The 20,917-nt window shown below is 43.7% G+C and overlaps 1 long non-coding RNA gene across 1 annotated transcript; it reads left to right on the top strand.

Moving 5' to 3' along the window:
• Window positions 1-5,197: 5,197 nt before the first annotated feature.
• Window positions 5,198-17,810, top strand: LOC138849438 (uncharacterized). The gene is made up of 3 exons (XR_011388308.1): window positions 5,198-5,264; window positions 17,530-17,615; window positions 17,714-17,810. It is a non-coding gene; the product is annotated as an uncharacterized lncRNA (long non-coding RNA).
• Window positions 17,811-20,917: the final 3,107 nt, after the last annotated feature.

Raw genomic sequence — 20,917 nt, 5'->3', positions numbered from 1 at the left:
GTTGAGGTTAGTAACTGGCAGCTAAAGCAGTTGACATGGAGGTTCCTCTCTGTGTAAATCAGTCATTCAGCTTTCTCAGCTCTTATCTCTTGGCCCATTGTCCTTTTGTGTGAAGCAAACCAAAGACCACTGAGACCACAGTTAATCAGTGAAGGTCAAGCTTCCTTTATGGTTTATCCATGATGCCGGCTTTTCCGGGAAGCATTTTGAGATTTCCGGAGCCTAACAGGACCACTCCTTTCCCAGACAGAGGACCTGGGGTGTATGAAGTTATTGAATCTATTTTTGGGTGGGGATGAAGTTGGTGGTTTGTCCCATTCTGACATACAATGCATTATGGTCATCCATTTATAGTTTAAGAATTCCACCTTATCAATTATAAAGTCCTTGAAAGAATAGCAAATTTTCTTTGCAACTTAGAACCTTACTCTATGGATTACAAATACTCCATATGTGTTTCTTGTCTTTATGAGTGGGAAAAATAAGACTATCCATTTTGCTAATCCATTCCCTTGTTTGCGGTGTTTCACAGATATTAACAGAATGTCCAATTAGGCCATCTGTTTACAGAAAGTGGTAATGTTTCTTTTTGAAAGAAATAACTTTTTAATCACAAAGGAAGTATAAATATTCATATAAAAATCAATATATATATTGCAAGTAGAAAAAATATGAAGTATAGATAAGCCAAAGGCAGAAATTAAAAAGGATTCTTGACCCTATTACCCAAAGATAAGCTTTGTTGACATTTTGGAGCATGTCCTTGCAGCGCTGTGCTAATCTTCTCTTTACAGATGAAGAATTTGAGGATTAGAAAGATTAAGTATGTGGCAAAGGTCACATAGCTAGTCGGAGACAGAGCCCAGGTTTGAATTCAGGCCTGTTTAGCTTCGGATCTGCATTCAGGATTAGATTGATCAGGAGGTTGATCCCAAACCCCTGACTGGTGTGAGTGTTCAGGAAATACCACCCCAAATTATGCCACTTGGGTACTGATGGCCCTGGGCAGAAGACCTGTGGGGAACAGCAGCAAATGCAAACACGGGTTTCTCTGAACTGCCCCATCTGCCACGAGACAGATTCAGCAGGAGGAAGTCAGTGGCCATCCATCACCTCCCTGAGAGTTTTGTTAACCAAGGGAGGTTAACTGGGATCATAAGAGAGTGGGGCTAGCGTTGTAGCATAACACGTTAACCCACTGCCTGCAATGCTGGCATCCCATGTGTGCACCAGTTCAAGTCTTGACTGCTCCACTTCCAATCCAGCTCCATGCCAGTGAGCCTGAGAGACCAGCAGAAGATGGCCCAATTGCTTAGGTCCCTACACCCATGTGGGAGACCAGGATGAAGCTCCTGGCTCCTGGCTTTGCCGGCCACGTGAAGACAGTGGGAGGAGGTGTCTTCTGCAAGAGAAACCAATATTTCTGACACTTTGATTTTGGACTTCTAATCTCCAGAGCTGTGAGGAAATGAATTTCTGTTAAGTCACCCAGCCTGTGGGAGAGTTTTAGGGCTGTCCTAGCAGAAGAAGAAGCCCTGTTTGCTGCCTGTTTATCCACTTGCTCCTTCTCAATATCTTTATAGGGTTTCCCCATCACATGCTTCTACTAACTCGCCTGTCTCTGTACCTTCTCTCACTCCTCCTAGAGAACATACTTACTTCTATGGATTCACTTCAAAAATACGATGGAAGACCGGGAGGAAGCACCTGGCTCCTGGCTTTGGATCAGCGTAGCTCCGGCCATAGCGGCCATTTGGGGAGTGAGCCAGCGGAAGGAATACCTTTCTCTCTGTCTGTCTGTCTCACTGTCTATAACTCTACCTGTCAAATAATAAAAAAAAAAGAAAACGATGATTTCCAAGTCTAATGGTGAACCTGTGACTTCTCACCTAAGCTACAATGAATGCAGTTGCCTACATGACTCTCCAAAGATGTTCCACTATCATCACATGCTCATCCTTCTAACATTGAATTCCAAAATGTATAACCCCTTTGTACATTTCCTGTATAAAAGAAAAAGTTCTTACCCCCAGCTGGGTACCCAAATCTGAAGCATAAAATTAGTTAAGGGTTTGTCTCTATTTTACCTCCCAGAACTATTTAGGCATTGGGCTCTATGTAATTAGTATTTTCTAAACATATCTTGACTATGTTCTGTTTCTTGTCCCCACCACTGACATAGCCTCAAGGGTTTCCTCATTTTTTTCAAATATTTATTTATTTATTTATTTGAAGTCAGAGTTATAAAAAGACAGGAAGAAAGAGAGAAAGAAAGGGAGGGAGAGAGAGAGAGATCTTCCATCTCTTCCATCTGTTGATTCACTCCCCAGATGGCCATAATGGCCAGCGCTGGGCTAGGGAAACCAGGAGTCAGCAGCTTCAGCTGGGTTTCCCACTTGGGAGGCAGGGCCCCAAGTACTTGGAAAGTCTTCCGCTGCTTTTTTCAGGACATTAGCAGGAAGCTGGGTTGGAAGTGGAGCTGCCAAGACATGATCCTGCACTCATATGGGATGCTAATATCAAAGGCAGTGGTTTCACCTGCTACGCCACAGTTCCGACCCCGTTAAGTGTCATCTCTCTGGATTTCATGTGGGATTACTTCAGTTTCCGTATGTTCTTGATGCTCTAGGGTCATGCCATTGTACTACATCCTCCACTGCTGCCAGAATGGTCCCACCCAAAACTACCAGGATACCAGTTATTCAATGGCTGCCTGCTGACTTGAAGATAGAATTTCCTCCAGTTAGCATCTGATTCTCTGTTATGGCCCCAATACTCTAAAGATATAAAGAACCAGAAAATATAATCCAAACCTTAACTCAAGGATTATAGTTTACTTTTATGTGAGTATGTATTTAACGTGAGACATAGATAAATAAATAGCATTATTAAACATGATACTGTTAATGTCAGAATGATACTACAAGAAGAGACAGGAGAGGCCACTGCTCCAAGTTGAGAGCAAGAGAAGACCTAGTGCTGAAGGATGGTCAAATGCAAGTGCGAGGAGGACATTACAGACCCAGGTCAGCAACATAGACAAGGACTTGTGCAAGCTCAGAGTGGTTAAAAATGCAGACTTCAGAATGCCTAGAGTATGCCTTTAAAGGGATTTGGAGTTGGATCACCAGTACCAATTCTGCACTCTTGCGTGAACCCATGTTCTTTGTCTTCTGCTTGTGTAGTTTTTCCTATTGACAGCAAAGGGTATTTCTCTGCCTTTTGACCTTAGTGACCTGTGTCATTGCTTTGGCCATTGGGGTGTTAACAGACATGAAGCAAGTGAAAGCTTGACATGTTTGCTTGAATGGGCTTGCATGCTTGCAATTCTACCATGACATTGAGAAGGAAGCCTGCTGATTCAAGAAGGATGAGAGACAGTGGAACAGATGCAGGCTCATCTAAGTATTCTGAAAAATCTGCTTTTTTTTAACCATTCCAAGCACAATCTCCATCGTGCCAAGTCTATCCCCAGCCAACTCATACATGTGTTAGGAATAAGTAAACATTGTTTAAATTACTGTGCGTTGGCATGATTTGTCATCCAGAACTTTAGAGGCAATAGCTAAAATATATAAGGGATTTGAAAAGAGATGACTCATGAAAAGTGAGGCTAAATAAGCATGCAGATGGTAAGAACATGAAGATCCTCATAGGCAGAAATGACCATGGTGTGTTTTTTGTGGGCTGGAGAACAGGAAGACAATATGTCTTTAATTTAGAAATTTTTAGTCATCTGCAAATTCAGTTATACACTAGGGCCCACCCCATTTTTTCCTTAATAAGATCCATTCTTCCTCTTCTACTTTGTTTTTAGAAGTCCAATTTTACTTACAACTTGGGGCAGCTACATCATAAGGAAAGGCCCAACCTTTTCTAAGGGTGTGTGTATGATCAAGTTCTGGCCAGAGATGCAAGAACAAATCCAATGAGGGCTTACAGGAAAATATTTTTTTTCTGCATAGTAAGAAAGAAGAACCTGAAAACACTCAGCCCTCACTCCTTTTTGTTGCCTTCATTTAAAATTCATCAGAATTGGAGACGTTTCGATCACATTTCAACCATGAGAGAAGATCAAGTTTTCACAAAGTGGAAGTTCTGAGTCAACACAGTGACTCCCTTGATGTGGACTTTGTTGGAGTGTGGTAGACGCTGTCGAAAGACAGCTATGGTCTCTTGCTTCCTTCACTGTGCTTCTGTGTTGAGAAGTCGGAGGGAGGCCCTTTGGCACTTTCCCTTAGCTCAGGCTACAGTCAGAACATGCTTTCACCAACCAAATAGAGTGGAAGGGATGTGGTGCCCATCCTGGGACCGCCTCAAAGAGGAACTTCCTCTTTCAGAAGACTGTTTCCGGGTGAGTAGTCGGAGCACCTGCGCCACCCTGCTGTGAGGAACTCATGCGCGCCATGTGAGAGGCCACATGGAAAAAGAGGTGTCCAGCCAGCTATTCCTGTCCGCCTACCCGAAGCAGCAGACCCGTGAGTGAAGAAGCCATCTTGGACTTCCTGGCCCAGGAAATACCGGGGGAGCAGAACCCTCGAAGTGATTATCCCAGGCCAGATTGAAGAATTGTAAGAAATAATTAATTGATATTATATAAACTCAGAGCCAGCCACAATCATTTCTGACAAATACAGAGGAATTCGCTGATGAAGCTGAAAGAGGAAGGTGTTCCTAGTCACCTTAGTGATGTCAACGTGTGTACCAAATTCGTAGCTGCATGAACCAAGAAGTAAGAATGGCATAGCTGCTTCAGCTAGCTTGTGAAATGATCAATTACATCTACTTTTTTGTATTTGTGTGTGTTAAATGTGATCGTATGTGGCCAATATGCAAATGCAAGAGTTTTGTGATTTCAACATAGCATGTATTCATGTTTATAGACTAATAGGAAATGTCAATAAGCAAAAGGGGGCCCAGCATAACTTGAGTTCTGAGAGGCCAAATTTTTCATGTTGGAATGAAGACAATGAAAAGGTACTGAAGGAGACTTTGGTTAGAGAAGAGAGATGATCCCTGGCCATTAGGTATGATTTTCAAGTGAGGGATTAGAAAGTATGGAAGATGCACCCCCAGCCGTACACTGTGTCAGGAAAACAAGTGTAAAATGACAGGCATCTAAACAAAAGTGATGGCTGTGGGGGCGGAGGAAAGTCAATACATAAGAAAGCTGAGAAAAATTTGCTTGGTTTGACAGGAATTGGTGTCTGAGTTGGCATGCAGTGAAACACAGCGATGCCCTTGTGGAAGGCGGATCTCAACAGGTGATGTCCAGTGTGTGTGTTACTATGTGCTGTAGTGTTTGGTGACAAAATGCCTTTAGCCTGTCCAACAATCCCATGGGTAGGTAGTATTACTGTACCCATTCTACAGATGGAGAAACTGAATTAGAGAGGTTAAGGAGCAGCAGAGACAGAATTCTATCACAGCAAGACTGGCTGCAGCATAGACGACGTGTCCTCTGAGCAGCTCTGTTCTCTGCTACCATCTCTGTCTCCCGGACAAGGCCGTGAGGATGCGGAGGCAGGCTCTGTGTCTTTCACATCTTTCACTTCTTGTGCCTGATCCAAGTTGATGGCTTCATAAATACCAATGAATGAGACTATGATTCAGTGACTAAGCTCTGTAATCTGTAATGTTCAAGAACTGGGACTCTGGGCCGGCGCCGCGGCTCACTAGGCTAATCCTCCGTCTTGTGGTGCCGGCACACCAGGTTCTAGTCCCGGTCGGGGTGCCGGATTCTGTCCCGGTTGCCCCTCTTCCAGGCCAGCTCTCTGCTATGGCCCGGGAGTGCAGTGGAGGATGGCCCAAGTGTTTGGGCCCTGCACCCCATGGGAGACCAGGAGAAGTACCTGGCTCCTGGCTTCGGATCAGCGCGATGCGCGCCGGCTGTGGCGGCCATTGGAGGGTGAACCAACAGCAAAAGGAAGACCTTTCTCTCTGTCTCTCTCTCTCACTGTCCACTCTGCCTGTAAAAAAAAAAAAAAAAAAGAACTGGGACTCTGAAGGCTGTGAACCTGGGAAATAAAATCAGCATCACCCTCAATCCCAGCTACAAAATAGGCCTGAAAATGCTTTTCGTATAATTATACACCAGCTTAGAATGCTCCTTAAAGTGGAATGAGGCTGGTGCCACAGCTCACTTGGTTAATCCCCCACCTGTGGTGCCGGCACCCTTGGGGCGCCGGATCCTGTCCTGGTTACTCCTCTTCCAGTCCAGCTCTCTGCTGTGGCCCGGGGAATGCAGTGGAGGATGGCCCAAGTGCTTGGGCCCTGCACCCGCATGGGAGACCAGGAGAAGCACCTGGCTCCTGGCTTCGGATCGGTGCAGCGCACTGGCCATAGCGGCCATTTTGAGGGGTGAACCAACAGAAGGAAGACCTTTCTCTCTGTCTCACTCTCTCTCACTGTCTAATTCTGCCTGTCAAAAAAAAAAGGGGGGGGGGGGATGATGGAAACAAGTAGGGGTAGATTCCACTACCAGAGAGAGAACTTACAGCCTTGACAGTTACATTAGTCAGATTCATCATCATAAAACATTCTTAATTTTTTTAGGAAAGGAAAATTGCAACACAACAGTTTACATTTTCCAAACTTGCTTCCTTAGAAATTCTGGACAAGTTTATCCTCCTCTGAATGTGTCTTCTCTTCTTTCTGCATGTCTCTCTTTTTAAAGATTTATTTTATTTATTTGAATGGCAGAGTTGTGCAGAGAGAGAGAGGGAGATACAGGGGGAGAGAGAGAGAGAGAGAGAGAGAGGGATCTTCCATCTGCTGGTTCACTCCCCAAATGGCTGCGACAGCCAGGGCTGGGCCAGGCCAAAGCCAAGGAGGCAGGAGTTTCATCTAGGTCTCCCACATGAAGGCAGGAGATCAAAGGACTTGGGCCATCTTCCACTGCTTTCCCAGGCCATAAGCAAAGAGACTGATCAGAAGCTAGGCAGCCAGGAATGGAACCAGAACCCATATGGGATGGCAGTGTTGGAGGCAGTGGCTTAACCCATTACACCACAATGCAGGCCCTCAATATTCCTTTTAAAGCACTGTCATCATTCAGTTTAATATTCAGTTATTAGCCAAACCATACCACCAACTTTGGAAGTTAGTCACTTAATCAAACATAGCATTACTACTTTAATTACAACACACTGTTTGCAATTGTTCATGTCATGAAAGTACAAAGTCACTTAACAATAGCTTCATTTAGTTACAAGTCATGTCTCAGGGCAGGTGTTTGGCCTGGAGGTTATGATACTCAGGTCTCAATTCCAGCTTCCTGTTAATTCACATCCTGGGAAGCAACAGTGATGGCTCAGTTACTGGGATTTTTGCCGCTCACCGTGGGAAACCTGAACTGAATTCCTCATTCCTGGCTTTGGCTATTTGGGGAGTGAACCAGAAAATAGGAGAGAGTTTGTCTCTCTCAAAAAATTATGACATCTCTTAAGATTGATTTACTTAGTTGATGTCAGAAAAATGATGATAGTAAATTTTTTTAAACATTTTATTTATTTTTTTATTTTTTTATTTTTTTTTTTTGACAGGCAGAGTGGACAATGAGAGAGAGAGAGACAGAGAGAAAGGTCTTCCTTTGCCGTTGGTTCACCCTCCAGTGGCCGCCGCGGCCATTGCGCTGTGGCCGGTGCACTGTGCTGATCCGATGGCAGGAGCCAGGTACCTATCCTGGTCTCCCATGGGGTGCAGGGCTCAAGTATTTGGGCCATCCTCCACTGCACTCCCTGGCCACAGCAGAGAGCTGGCCTGGAAGAGGGGCAACCGGGAGAGAATCCGGCACCCCGACTGGGGCTAGAACCCAGTGTGCTGGCGCCGCAAGGCGGAGTATTAGCCTAGTGAGCCGTGGCACCGGCCAATAGTAAACACTTTAAGAACTGCATTTAATGCACATTTTAAACATGGTACCACACATCTTGGAGCATACGAAATGCTTGTGTGCCAATTTTATTTAGTAAATACTGGAGATATTCTGGTAACAATTTTGTAGCCTAAACAAAAATCAATATTTCATAGTCAGTGGCAGACTTTGGAAATCTCTTATGAAAACACGGCATCACTAGGCAACTTTGGCCATTGCTTCAGCCTCTTTTGTCATTGGTCAGCTCCAGAGGGTGTGTTGACTGACATGATGGAGGTCAGAAATGACTTCCTTGGTGCGTAACTGGTGCTCAGGATATTAAAGGATTGCATAGACCTAGACCTAGGTGCCCAGTACTATGTTCAGCCATTTTTGGAACATACTGTCATTCGATCTCATATTAACTGTTGCTAGATTTTTTTTCATATTTTTCCAAAGTGACCATGTCCTACAAAATGCTCTCAGAGTGTGTGAACGTACCCAGAGCAGTCTTCATTTGTTTAGACAATGAGTCACTGTTAGTTTGCTAATAAACATTAGTTCATGTGGCAGAATTCAATTGTTAAATGATATCTGGTAGCAAGAATGGGTGGAGACCTAGAGTTCTCACCCACTTTTAACTTCTCCCATCTAAAAAACTTAGCCAAATATTTGTCAATGGAAAATTCACTTGGGTCAATTCACAGCAGCAGTTTGCAAATGCAGAAACTTTAACTCCTGAGAACCATTGCAAAGAATATTTGGTCATAAAACACTCAGCTTTGGTGGATCAGAGGTGTGTGCTTATGCCCTTGCTTCATTGTTTGGGCAAGGCTCAAGAGGTCACTAAGGATTAACCTGCAGAGTCAGGGGGAAGGTATGTGCCACTTGGGCCTTCAGGCATTTCAAAGAGTTGCCTCCTTCCTGAAGTTGGCTCATTGCTTATTGCATGGAGTTGCCAAGGTAAATGCATATCTCTGTCATAATACAATTAAGCTATCTGCCACTCACTGAGTCATTCCTCACCTGAAGGCTATCAAAATGCTACCTTTTTTTTTTTTTAAGGATACCAGAGGAAGCAGGTAGAGAGCCTGCCTTTGACAACTGTTGCTATCATTTTGCCTCCACACCCAAAACAAATTCCTGAAAGACAATCAAAATGGTAGGCTCTTTGCATAACCCTTATTTTTTATTTGAATGATTTTATAGGCATCTTTTACTATAGTCTGCGTCTTTCATCTCAGCCAGCTGCTCCAATGAAACATATTTACTGCTTTTATGGGGAACACTCATGTTCCCTAGGATATTTTTCTCTCAGTAGAGAAAACTAGGTTGTGCTTTTGTCCTAGAACTGATACAAGTTTTCATCACAAGTCCTTTACGTAAACATTTGTATGAAAAAATAACAATTTTGTAGAGACATTATACTTCTTTTTAATTTTCTTTGGTTTTATTTATTTGTTTATTTTTATGATTTATTTATTTGAGAGATAGAGCTACAGACAGAAGGAGAGACAGAGAGAAAGGACTTCTGTCTGCTTATTTACTCCCCAAATGGCCGCAATGGCCAGAGCTTCGCCGATCCAAAGTTAGGAGCCAGGAGCTTCATCCGGATCTCCTATGCAGGTACAGGGGCCCAAGCACTTGGGCCATCCTCCACTGCTTTCCCAGGCCATAGCAGAGAGCTGGATCAGAAGAGGAGCAGCAGGGATTCGAACTGGTGCCCATATGGGATTCTGGTGCTGCAGGTAGAGGCTTAGCACAGACCCCCAACATTCTACTTTTAGAAGTGTAAAATGTCTAGTTCGATATAAAATTAATATTGTCTTAGTGTTTTCCAGATCATAAGATTCTCTCTACGCATGATCACACTCACTCCTCATGAAAAACCACATGGTAGAAGGGATTGTTATTTATAATTATTGTTAATGATGTAAGGATGGGGATTATGTTACAGATGATGTTCTAAGACATTAGTGACTCTCCCAAGACTACGCAGCTAGTAAAAACCAAGCTTCAAAGCCATATTCTTTCCTCCATTCCTCCTGTCTTAAGGTCTCTTTTCTGCCTGAGTACATGTCTCTCTTTAAGTCCAGCTGTCACCCCAGTCTCCAGGGTGGCTTGGAGTACACCCTGGCATTTTTACATCCATTCCCAAAGGAGCTTAAGAGTGCTCTCAGGAGCCAAAGTGCCCCAAGCCATTGCTGTATCACATCCACATGATGATGACCTATTAGCACATGGCATCTTCCCACACGGAAGACCCCAGTGCAGCACTCTGCCCTGAACAGCCGTCCTTGGGGAAAAGAGCATGGGGGCGGGGGGAGAACAGTGGCCTCCTAGAGGTGGGTGTCTTCTCATTCAAGCTCAACTTTGGCTCTACCATGGTTGTTGTCGCCTCATGCATGATCCCAAAAGAAAGACAGTTAAAAATATTAGGTGTGGGACTGGCACTGTGGCATAGCAGGTAAAGCCACCACCTGCTGTGCCAGCATCCCATATGGGCACCCGTTCAAGATCTGGCTTTTCCGCTTCCGATCCAGCTCTCTGCTATGGCCTGGGAAAGCAGAGGAAGGTGGCCCAAGTGTGTAGGCCCCGTACCTGCATGGAAGACAGGGAAGAAGCTCCTGGTTCTCGGCTTTGGATTGGCCCAGCTCTGGCTGTTGCAGCCATTTGGGGAGTGAATCACAATATGGACGAACCCTCTCTCCTCCCACCCCTCTCTCTCTCTGCCTCTGCCTCTCAAATAAATTAATAAAACATTTTTTAAAAAAAGTATTAGGTGCCTGCTGGCTTCCCACAAAAAATGACAAAAGAAGAAATTTTGGAAATTCAGAAAGTACAGTGCAGAGTAAAGATATGAGTAAATACAAAACACTTCCATTTTCCTTTAGCGTTTTCTAAGTTATACTTCATGGCATAGCACCATCCAATGTGGCTCTAAACGTACATAGATGGAATATTCAAGATGATTCTTTATTAGCAAGGAGGGTCAGGATGAAAAGAGAGGTGATACTTCCGCAGTTATTCATGCCAATCAAACAATCACACCTGTAGACTGTAACAAGTAATGTAACAAGTAACAAAGACTGTAATAAGTACTAAACCATGAAAAACCATGAAAAAAACAAAATGAACAGAGCCCCAGGGACCTGTGAGATCATAACAGTATCTGACTTTCATGTCATCATGACATGATGCCCTGGAAAACAATGTTTCAGTTTCTCAAATAACTAAGCATGCAATGACTATGCAACTCAACCATTCCACTCCCAGGCAATTTTTCCAGAAAAATGAAGATGCGTATTCACATAAAAAATAGACAGTAATGTTTATATTGCATTTATTCACAATAGCCCCAAATCAGAACTTATGCAGATGTCTTTCAGCTAGTACATGGTTAAACAAGTCACACTGAAGGACTAGTACTCAGCAATAGAAAGGAATGAACTGGAGCCAGCGCTGGGGCACAGCAGGTCAAGCTGCCGCCCACAACGCCAGCATCCCATACGGGCACTGCTTTGAGTCCTGGCTGCTCTACTTTCGATCCAGATTTCTGTTAATGTGCCTGGGAAAGCGGCAGAAAGTGCCCAGTTCTGAGGGCCACTACCACCCCTGCGGGAGACTCAGGGTAGAATTCCAGGTTCCTGGCTTCAGCCTGGCTCAGACCTGGCTTTTGCAGCATTTTGGGAAGTGAAACCAGCAAAAGGAAGATTTCTCCCTCTCTCTGTCTCTATCTCTCTCTCTCTGTAACTCTGCCTGTCAAATAAACAAATTGATAAATCTTAAAAAAAATGAATTATGACCATGTAATAGCCTGGATAAGTATCCAGAGGAATATGTCCAGGGGATAAAGCTGCTTTCAAAATGTTTCATGCTGTATGTTTTTATTTATGTAACACTCTGAAAATAACAAAAATATAAAAATGGAAAGCAGATTTCAGTGGTTTTCGGGGGTTAAGGAGCAGGAAGGCAGTAGGGGGTAGCTGTGACTGTAAAGAGGCAACATAGAGAAAAGATAGAAGTGTGATCCTGACTGCACCAGAGTCACTATCCTGGTTGTGATATGTGCTATAGTTCTACAACAGTATTAAATTAGAAAACTGGATTTGTGGTACTTAGACTCTTTCTACATTATTTGCTATAGCTGAATCTACAATTGTCTCAAAATGAAAGTTTAAACAATTATGCCTATCAATGTTTCCTTGAGAACCAAATGTGATGTTTGTGAAAATTTTATAACTTGCATATACTCTTAAATGTTAAATATGGGTGTGTGCATGTAACATTAAGATTTTTTACAAGTATTTTAGTTTGATATTTTATCAACCTATTGCAATCAATAGATTTTCAAGAATTTCATTGTTATGTTTCCAGTGTACATGAAATGAGAAACAGTTCATGCGCATGAAGGGCTGATGCTAATTATAAGAGGAGATAGATTAAAAAGATTCCTGCGTTAACACATACAATGCAGGTCTGTGTTTGAGGATGTGGCTGCCAACAAAGTAATTAACTATCCGTGAGGCATCAGTGGATGGATGCATGCAATGGCTAGAGATCCTTGGGCAACTATCTCAAAGCAATGTTGGGAAAATTGCATAAGAGAATGCCAGTCAATGGTTGAGCTTATCCCAACTGCACAGAGTTGTACCATAAATATTTGCTGACTGAATGAATGGTATTCTGATAAATAAGTGTTAACAGTTTGTATTGCAGTCAGATCTGCATAGGAATGTCCCAAAGACACCTCACACCCATCATTTCCATCCATAACCAGGCAAAATGGGGATTTCTCTTGTATTCCCACCTCAGCCAATGATACTACATCTGCAGAGACTGGCACTGTCATGCCAGAAAGCTCAAAGTCTTTCTAGAGTCCTCCTCCACACCCCATACCAAACACTTGGCGTCTCTTTAATTGTCTCACTCCTCCACCGTCATAGCCTCTGGCTTGTCTTCGTCTCTTGCTATTTCTCATCTAGGCAATTTCGTATTGGCTCTGTTTTCTGTGCTCAACGTGGCTCGTCTTGTGGCTGGCTTCCCTGATCACACCGTTCTTAGATAACCATTTATTTAGCTGTTGCATATACTATCCACTGTGCTAAGATCCTTTCGTAAACTCACGGTGAGGATGGTTTAGTAGGTTTTTTTGCTTGCTTTCCCAAGTTTGTCTGACCATGCTTGCTCCAACACCCTTTTCACATAGTTTTTTTCTTCCTGGATCTCCTTCTAGATTTTGATCAAGTCTTTTTGTTTGCTTGTTTTGTGTGTGTGTGTGTGTGTGTGTGTGTGTGTGTTAATGTTTCTGCACATTTGAGCAAGAAAGCAGCTTCTTCCCTACAATATTTCAGAGGGAAAATGCTGTTTATTTGGAGCCAATCATGCCCCGTCCCCGACTTCACCAGTTGGAGATTAAGATACAGGCATGTGGTACAATTGTGGCCAAATAAGAGGAAGTTTGCGAGAGCTGGGGCTGGGTAGAATGGAGAAGAGTGGCTTCTGACAAAGGGTTTTGTTACTCTGAGAAAATGCGAGAGAGATCCAAGGCTTCCCTTGCTGGGCCTTCAGCCTGAGTTACAGGAGGAAGCAGCTGGAGCCCCTGTAGCTATTTCACAGATACAAGGAGGAATGATGAAAGCAAACACCAACCTAGCCAGAGGCAATTCAGTTCTTTTTTTTTTTTAAGATTTATTTATTTATTTGAAAGAGTTACACAGAGAGAGGAGAGACAGAGAGAGAGAGGTCTTCCATCCGATGGTTCACTCCCCAGTTGGCTGCGCCGATCCGAAGCCAGGAGCCAGGAGCTTCTTCTGGGTCTCCCACGTGGGTGCAAGGGCCCAAGGACTTGGGCCATCTTCCACTGCTATCCCAGGCCATAGCAGAGAGCTGGATTGGAAGAGGAGCAGCCAGGACTAGAGCCGGCACCCACATGGGATGCCAGCGCTTCAGTCCAGGGCATTAACCTGCTGCACCACAACGCCACCCCCTCCTTTTTTTTTTTTAAGATTTATTGGAAATTCAGTTCTTACTGATCTCATCGCATGGATGCATTAATGCACTCTGGTCTTCTCTAACGTTAGGTAACTGAAGCTTCTACTGCTCAAACGGTTTCAGTTAGGTTTGGTATTACTTGTAGCTGAACGCTTCATGAATGATCTAGTGCCATCATTCCCATTTTATTGTTGAGGGAATGTATCTAAGCCCTCACAACAAGTGTGGGGCAGAGATCAAATCTGGTTTTGTTCGCAGTAGTTATCAAACAATATTTCATTTGTTGCTCAGTTAGCTGTCTCCTCTCCTAGGCTACAATTTGTTTATGGGTTAGTTTTATGGAATGCAATCCATGGATTCTTCTGGTCTAGAGATGATATATTTTCATAATTTTGTATGAGCACGATGCCAAGGTAAGTGCGTTAGTCAGTTTTCCATTGTTGTTATGAAACACATGAGGCGGGGTGATTTGCAAAGAGGTTTGTTCAGCTCAGAATTCTGAAGGCTGAAATTCTGAACAACACGGTGGTGGCCCTGACAAGGGTCCCCTCACTGTGTCTTCCCATGGCAGGTGGCATCACCGCTGGAGCATGTGGGAAAGGCAAGAATCGCACTGTGAGACAGGAAGCCCGAGAGCAGGGAGGGACCAGGTGTGGTCTTTCCTAATGTTTCCATGTCTTTAGAAATCATTCCACAACATCAGCATTCCCTTCCACGGGCAGTGCCCCCACGATTGTGCGTTTGGCCCTGTCTCTATTAGGCTTACTGCCTTTCACACTGTCACATGGGGACCAAGCTTCCCATACATAAATTCATGGAGAACGCACTCAAACAATGTCCAAATCTTAGCAGCAAATGCATAATATACCATAGAAATACAGATTTATCTTCTTTGGTGGTGCATATTCCAATGACTCCTCAAGGGAAAATGAGACCTGATGACAGTGGAGACCTCTAGGTCAAACCTGGATTATGCCTTAATTCTGAATTTCCCAACCACATGGGTCCATATATTACCTTACTGTATTGATCAGATCTAGGCTTTCTGTTGTATGCATACAAGCATTCTTACTGATATAATCTTAATTGCATTTTAAATTAAAATATATTCCAGTTAAAAGATTACATTGAAAATATGAGTAAAATAACTATAGAATTCATTCTGTATTATAATCACAGCATTTATTACATATGCCTTTTTCTAGTTCTAGCCTTGAAATATTATAAGGTTCTAACTGATACTGTATTACTTGGTGTAAATTATAGTAAGTGGTCAAATATTAATATTAACATAGGAAGAAAAGGGAGTTTTCCTATGTACAACTAATTTTTCTTTGGGTATCAGTGAAATAATGATTTGGGCATACATACAAATCCTTAACTTCTAAAAGAAATGAGACTAGTGTAACCTTGCCGTTGAGACGGGGACACTGAAATGCGCCATGTGGAAAGTGAAGTCACACAACACTTGGAGCTCAGTTCCTTAACTTACATATGAAATGTTGTGTGAAATGATCTATTAACATGCACACATGTTTAATTATAATGTTTTTGTTTTCTTTATGAAGGCACTGAGTTTTTAAAATTTGGATATATTTGTTGAATGAATGAATGAACTTGGCAAATATTTACAGTAAATTTTTTTTTTGACAGGCAGAGTGGACAGTGAGAGAGAGAAAGAGAGACAGAGAGAAAGGTCTTCCTTTTCCATTGGTTCACCCCCAATGGCCGCTGCGGCTGGCGCGTTGCGGCCGGCGCACCACACTGATCCGAAGCCAGGAGCCAGGTGCTTCCTCCTGGTCTCCCATGCGGGTGCAGGGTGCAAGCACTTGAGCCATCCTCCACTGCACTCCCAGGCCACAGCAGAGAGCTGGACTGGAAGAGGAGCGACCGGGACAGAATCTGGCGCCCCGACCGGGACTAGAACCTGGGGTGCCGGCGCTGCAGGTGGAGGATTAGCCTATTGAGCCGTGGCGCCGGCTACAGTAAAAATTTCTTAATTTATTCTTAATTTGTTTGAGAAGAGAGGAAGAGGAAGAGAGAGAGAGAGAGCGCGCAAGAGAGACCCCTCCCACTGTTTTACTCCTCAATGCCTGTTACAGTCAGGGTTGGGCCAAGTCCAAGACAAGAGCCAGGAACTCAAGTCAGGCCTCTCCCCCTGGGTGATGAGGACCCAAGCACTTGAGCCGTAGCCTGCTGAATCTTTGGGTGTGTGTTAGCAGGAAGCTGGACCTGAGCCCAGCCACTCTGACGTGAGATGCAGGCATCCCAAATAGCATTTTAACCAATATGCCAAATGCCCATCCCTAAGATTTTTTTTTATAAAGAGTTCAAGTCTTTAAATTCAAACTATTTGAGGGAGCTCTACTTTGGGGAAATGTTACGTATTTTTTGGAAATGAAAAAGTAGAAATTCATCTTAAATATTCTGTTTCAAAAACTGATATCCATATGCCATATAGGAAGTTCACAGGCAAGAGACAATTGTGAACAAATTCATACTTTGACTGTTAGATTGAAAGTGAGTTAATAGCCCTAAGACTGCTTTTGAAGTTAACAGCACAAAGCCACCGAACAAACGGGCTCTTCTATTTGTCCTTGTGAAAACTTGGCTCTACTCTTACAGTAAGAGTTTTACAACCTGTCGCAATCAAAACTCAACACCAGATAGTTGTATAACTAACTACCTGGTCTTGCTCACAAGCTGGAGCTGAATGACTGTAACTCTGCCTATCTGTTTCATCTCCGATTCTTCCACTCGACTTTGCCCTTTTGATAAAGAAGTCATGTTTGCACAAGTGTTCAAAAGGAATAGTGGAGCAAAACAAAGTAGGGGGAGTGGTAGGAAGTGAGACCAAACTGGGATCCCAAGTCTGATTATAAAGGAGTTCTGTTTTTAATCCTGAAAGCTGTAGAACACTCCTAAAGGAACTTAAGAGGAGAGCCTCTTGGGGCCAGCTCTGATTATGCACTTACTGGAAGTTGGCATAGTTCTGAAAGAGATTCCTCCTCTCCCTCCTCTTGTCCTTACTCCCGTCTGGCCTGATTCACTTCCTTTTGTTTGTGCATTCCTCATTTCCAATCTTGGCCTCTATCCTCTCTTGTAGGCCTGTGACTCACAAAGATTTTTTGTTGCACACATTTATCCATTTTTAAAAATGTGAAAAATTTATGTGCAGCCATTGCTGTCCATCTCCCACAATCCTTCATGCTCTTTCTTTCCAACTTATGCCCTGCAGATAGCTTCCACAAAGAAGGGTGGCGCGAAAGGCTGCCATTATACAGAGATAGAAATGTGCTATGAAGAAGCTGGGGCTCCAAATGTGTGATTGACACTAGGCTCAACACAGCTGTCTGGGCCAAGCAGTAAGGAATGTCCGATACCACATCCAGATGAGGTTGTCCAGAAACTGCAGTGCCGTTGAAGGTTCATCAAACAAGTTCAGTACTTTGGTTTCTTATGTACCTGTCACCATTTTCAAAAATCTACAGTTGATATGAAAGAGAACTAATGGGTTATCGTCAAATAGTTACAAAACTGCAAGTAATAATAATAATAGAATTAAAAATGTGAGGAGAGATTTTTCTCTGATATAAAATAATCCTGGAGATAGCCCTTCCAGGGCTAGTATGGTGGCTCTACAACAGAAACACCTGCTACTTTTCTACTTTTTGCTTTTATAGTGACAAGATAGCAAATGGAGCTCCAGCCATCATACCTAGGCCCATGAAGGGAAAAAAAGAAAGAACTGGATTAAAAGAGTTGCGAAGTATGTAATTAAAATTTTTCTATTAGCCATTAAAAACTTTAGTAAGAGTCACTTTATGTATTGTAAAGATTTATTTATTTACTTATTTATTTTGATAGAGTGACAGAGAGAAAGAAAGAGCAAGAGCAAGATCTTCCATCTGCTGCTTCACTCCCCAAATGTCTGCAGCAGCCAGGGCTGTGCCAGGCTGAAGCCATGAGGTAGGATATCTATCTGGGTCTCCCACATGGGAGGCAGAGACTTAAGTACTTACATCATCTTCCACTACCTTCCTAGGCAGATTAGCAGGAAGCTGAATTGGAAACAGAGTAGACTAGACTTGAACTGGACACCCATTTGGGATATGGACATTGCAAGCTGCATCTTAACCCACTGAGCCACAATGTTGGCTCCAGGTAAGATTAATTTTAATGATATGTGTTGTTTAATATAACATATTCAAAATATTATAATTCAACCCATAATATAAAACTTACTAGTGATACTTCATATTATTTTTTGTACAGAGCCCTTGATCTTCATTGTATGTTATACATTTACAGCCTTTGTCAGTTCAAACTAACCATGTTTAATTTATTTGAAAGATAGAGAGGGAGAGACACAGAGAAACACAGACTGACAGAGAAGGGTCCCATCTGCTGGTTCACTCCTCAAATGCCCCCAACTGCTGGGTCTTGACCAGGCCAAAGCTGGAAGGCAAGAAATTGATCCAGATTTCTCTACTTGGTGGCAGGGACCCGATTACTTGAGCCATCCAAGAGTGTGCATTAGTAGGAAGGTGGAATCAGAAGTGGAGCCAGGACTTGAACTTAGGTACTCTGATAAGGGACAGAGTGTCCCAACTCAGCTTAGTCGCTAGATCAAATATCTGCCCCCAGACCAGCCACATTTTGTAGGCTCCAGGGCCACCTGTGATGAATGGCTACTGTGTAGGACCCAGTGGTTGAGCTCTTACTGCTTTGATCTATATCCTCAAGATCCTTGGGTTATCAATCTTATCACTTCCTGAACTCAAGTTCAATTCCAAGGAATCCCATATCCCAAAAAATCCCTTTAGAGATCAAGTTATTTCTCCGTCATAATTTAAGATGGTGGCAATGATGCTTGACTCAACTCTTTGTCTCCCTTACCCCATTTCTCTCAAAAAATCTTGCCGTTTCTTCAGTGGATATGAACCCTATTCACTAAGTTTAACTTCCGAAAGTTTCTTAGATGGTTATCAAATAAGACCTCATAGAAACAAATGTCTAGTATACTCTTTAAAAAAAAAAAAAAACAGATTTATTTTATTTATTTGAAAGACATAGTTACAGAGAGAGACAGAGAGGTCTTCCATCCGCTGGTTCACTCCCCAGATGGCCACAACAGCCGGAGCTGCGCCGATCGGAAGCCAGGAGCCAGGAGCTTCTTCCAGGTCTCCCACGCGGGTGCAGGAGCCCAAGGACTTGGGCCATTTTCCACTGCTATCCCAGGCCATAGCAGAGAGCTGGATAGGAAGTGGAGCAGCCGGGACTCGAACCAGCGCCCATATGAGATGCCGGCATTTCAGGCCAGGGCTTTAACCTGCTGCACCTCGCGCAGACCCCTCTAGTATATTCTTAATTATGCTAATCATGGAAACACCCTCTGTCTTTCATTGAGGGCGAGATCCCTTTGCTCTGTCTTATACCAGTCACCAAAACTTGCCCTTCATAGGATAGCTCCTGCTATTTGCCTTTGCTCACCCAGGTTGACCAAAGCCCCTTAGCCTCTGTGTCATTTCTTAGAAAGCTTCAGGCCACAAGCAGCAGAAACGCCTTACTCATTCTGTCTTCAAACACAAGGGATTGCTCTAGTACACACAGCTGGAAGAACAGGGACAGAACAGGTGTCAGGTATGGCTGAATCATGCTTTGGGCACTGTCTTAGGATGAAATCTCAACACAGGAGTAGTTTATGGAGGAAAAATCCTCAGAAAAAGGGCGTATGAGGAAAACGGGAGGGGCTACTTAGAGCTGTGGTATCAGCTTGAGTGAGCTTCTGCCTGATGCCATGGGGGAGCTGGAGCACGAACTGAAACACAAAGATAGTCCCACGTAAGGCAGGAAGGTGGCTTTTTTTTTTTTTTTTTTTGACAGGCAGAGTGACAGTGAGAGAGAGAGAGACAGAGAGAAAGGTCTTCCTTTTGCCATTGGTTCACCCTCCAATGGCCACTGCGGCCGGCGCGCTGCAGCCAGCGCACCGCGCTGATCCGATGGCAGGAGCCAGGTGCTTCTCCTGGTCTCCCATGGGGTGCAGGGCCCAAGCACTTGGGCCATCCTCCACTGCACTCCCTGGCCACAGCAGAGAGCTGGCCTGGAAGGGGGGCAACCGGGACAGAATCCGGTGCCCCAACCGGGACTAGAACCCAGTGTGCGGGCGCCGCAAGGTGGAGGATTAGCCTATTGAGCCATGGCGCCAGCAAGGAAGGTGGCCTTTTGTGCTGCTGTGACAATCAGTCATTTGTTGTAGGTTGCTCCTGCGGCAAAAGAATGCAGTATCCAGGAGCAAGGGAGCCTGAACTTCTCTTCCATAGAGAACAATTCCTAGTAGGAAAGGCCTGAGAGCTGAGAACTGTTTGCAGCCAGCACTCCTAACGGTAGCACGCACTTGTGTGGAATAGGGGTCATGGCAGGGCACCCACAGCATTCAGGACAGCTGCTTTCTCTGGGACATTCTAGGTCCAGTCCTTCTTTATGGCTGCCAGCAGCCGTCTGGGAAACCTGCTTTCTTGTTCCAATTCCTGGGGAATCCGACTGTTAGAATTCCTCAGAGTCTCCCAAATGAGACAGGACAACCTTTCCACGGATCCCCAACAAACTTCTCCTTGTTGCTGTTTAGCCAAAATGTCATCACTTGATCATTCCCCCAGCTTTCTCCAGCAAGGAGGATAGGATAGAATGTACACCAATCCACCTCACAGACTGATGAGAAATCAGTTTTCATGGAGGGAGAAGTGGGATGGACAATGGGGCATCAGCCTCAGGGTACATCACTCAGCTTCCTGTCCAGATATAAATAAGCACTAATGGTTTCCAGGAACGCTGCTCAATGGGGACTTTTCCAACTTATAATTCAGGAAGGGAAGTAGCCGAAAAACATTTTGACAGAACATATTATCACATAGGACAAATGTGAGCCTTTGCAATTTTACTTTTTCTAGCAAATTATTAAAAGAAAAATAAATAAAAGGAAACCTTAGATTATATAGAGGACAAGTCTCCTAGTTGAGGAGCTAAAATTTTCAATGGTTCCCATGCTCCCTAGTATAAGAAAGTGTATAC

Source organism: Oryctolagus cuniculus, chromosome 4, assembly GCF_964237555.1.
Source record: "Oryctolagus cuniculus chromosome 4, mOryCun1.1, whole genome shotgun sequence".
NCBI lineage: Eukaryota > Metazoa > Chordata > Mammalia > Lagomorpha > Leporidae > Oryctolagus > Oryctolagus cuniculus.
Note: the sequence above shows the minus strand (reverse complement) of the source record. Positions and strands in the feature narration are given on the sequence as shown.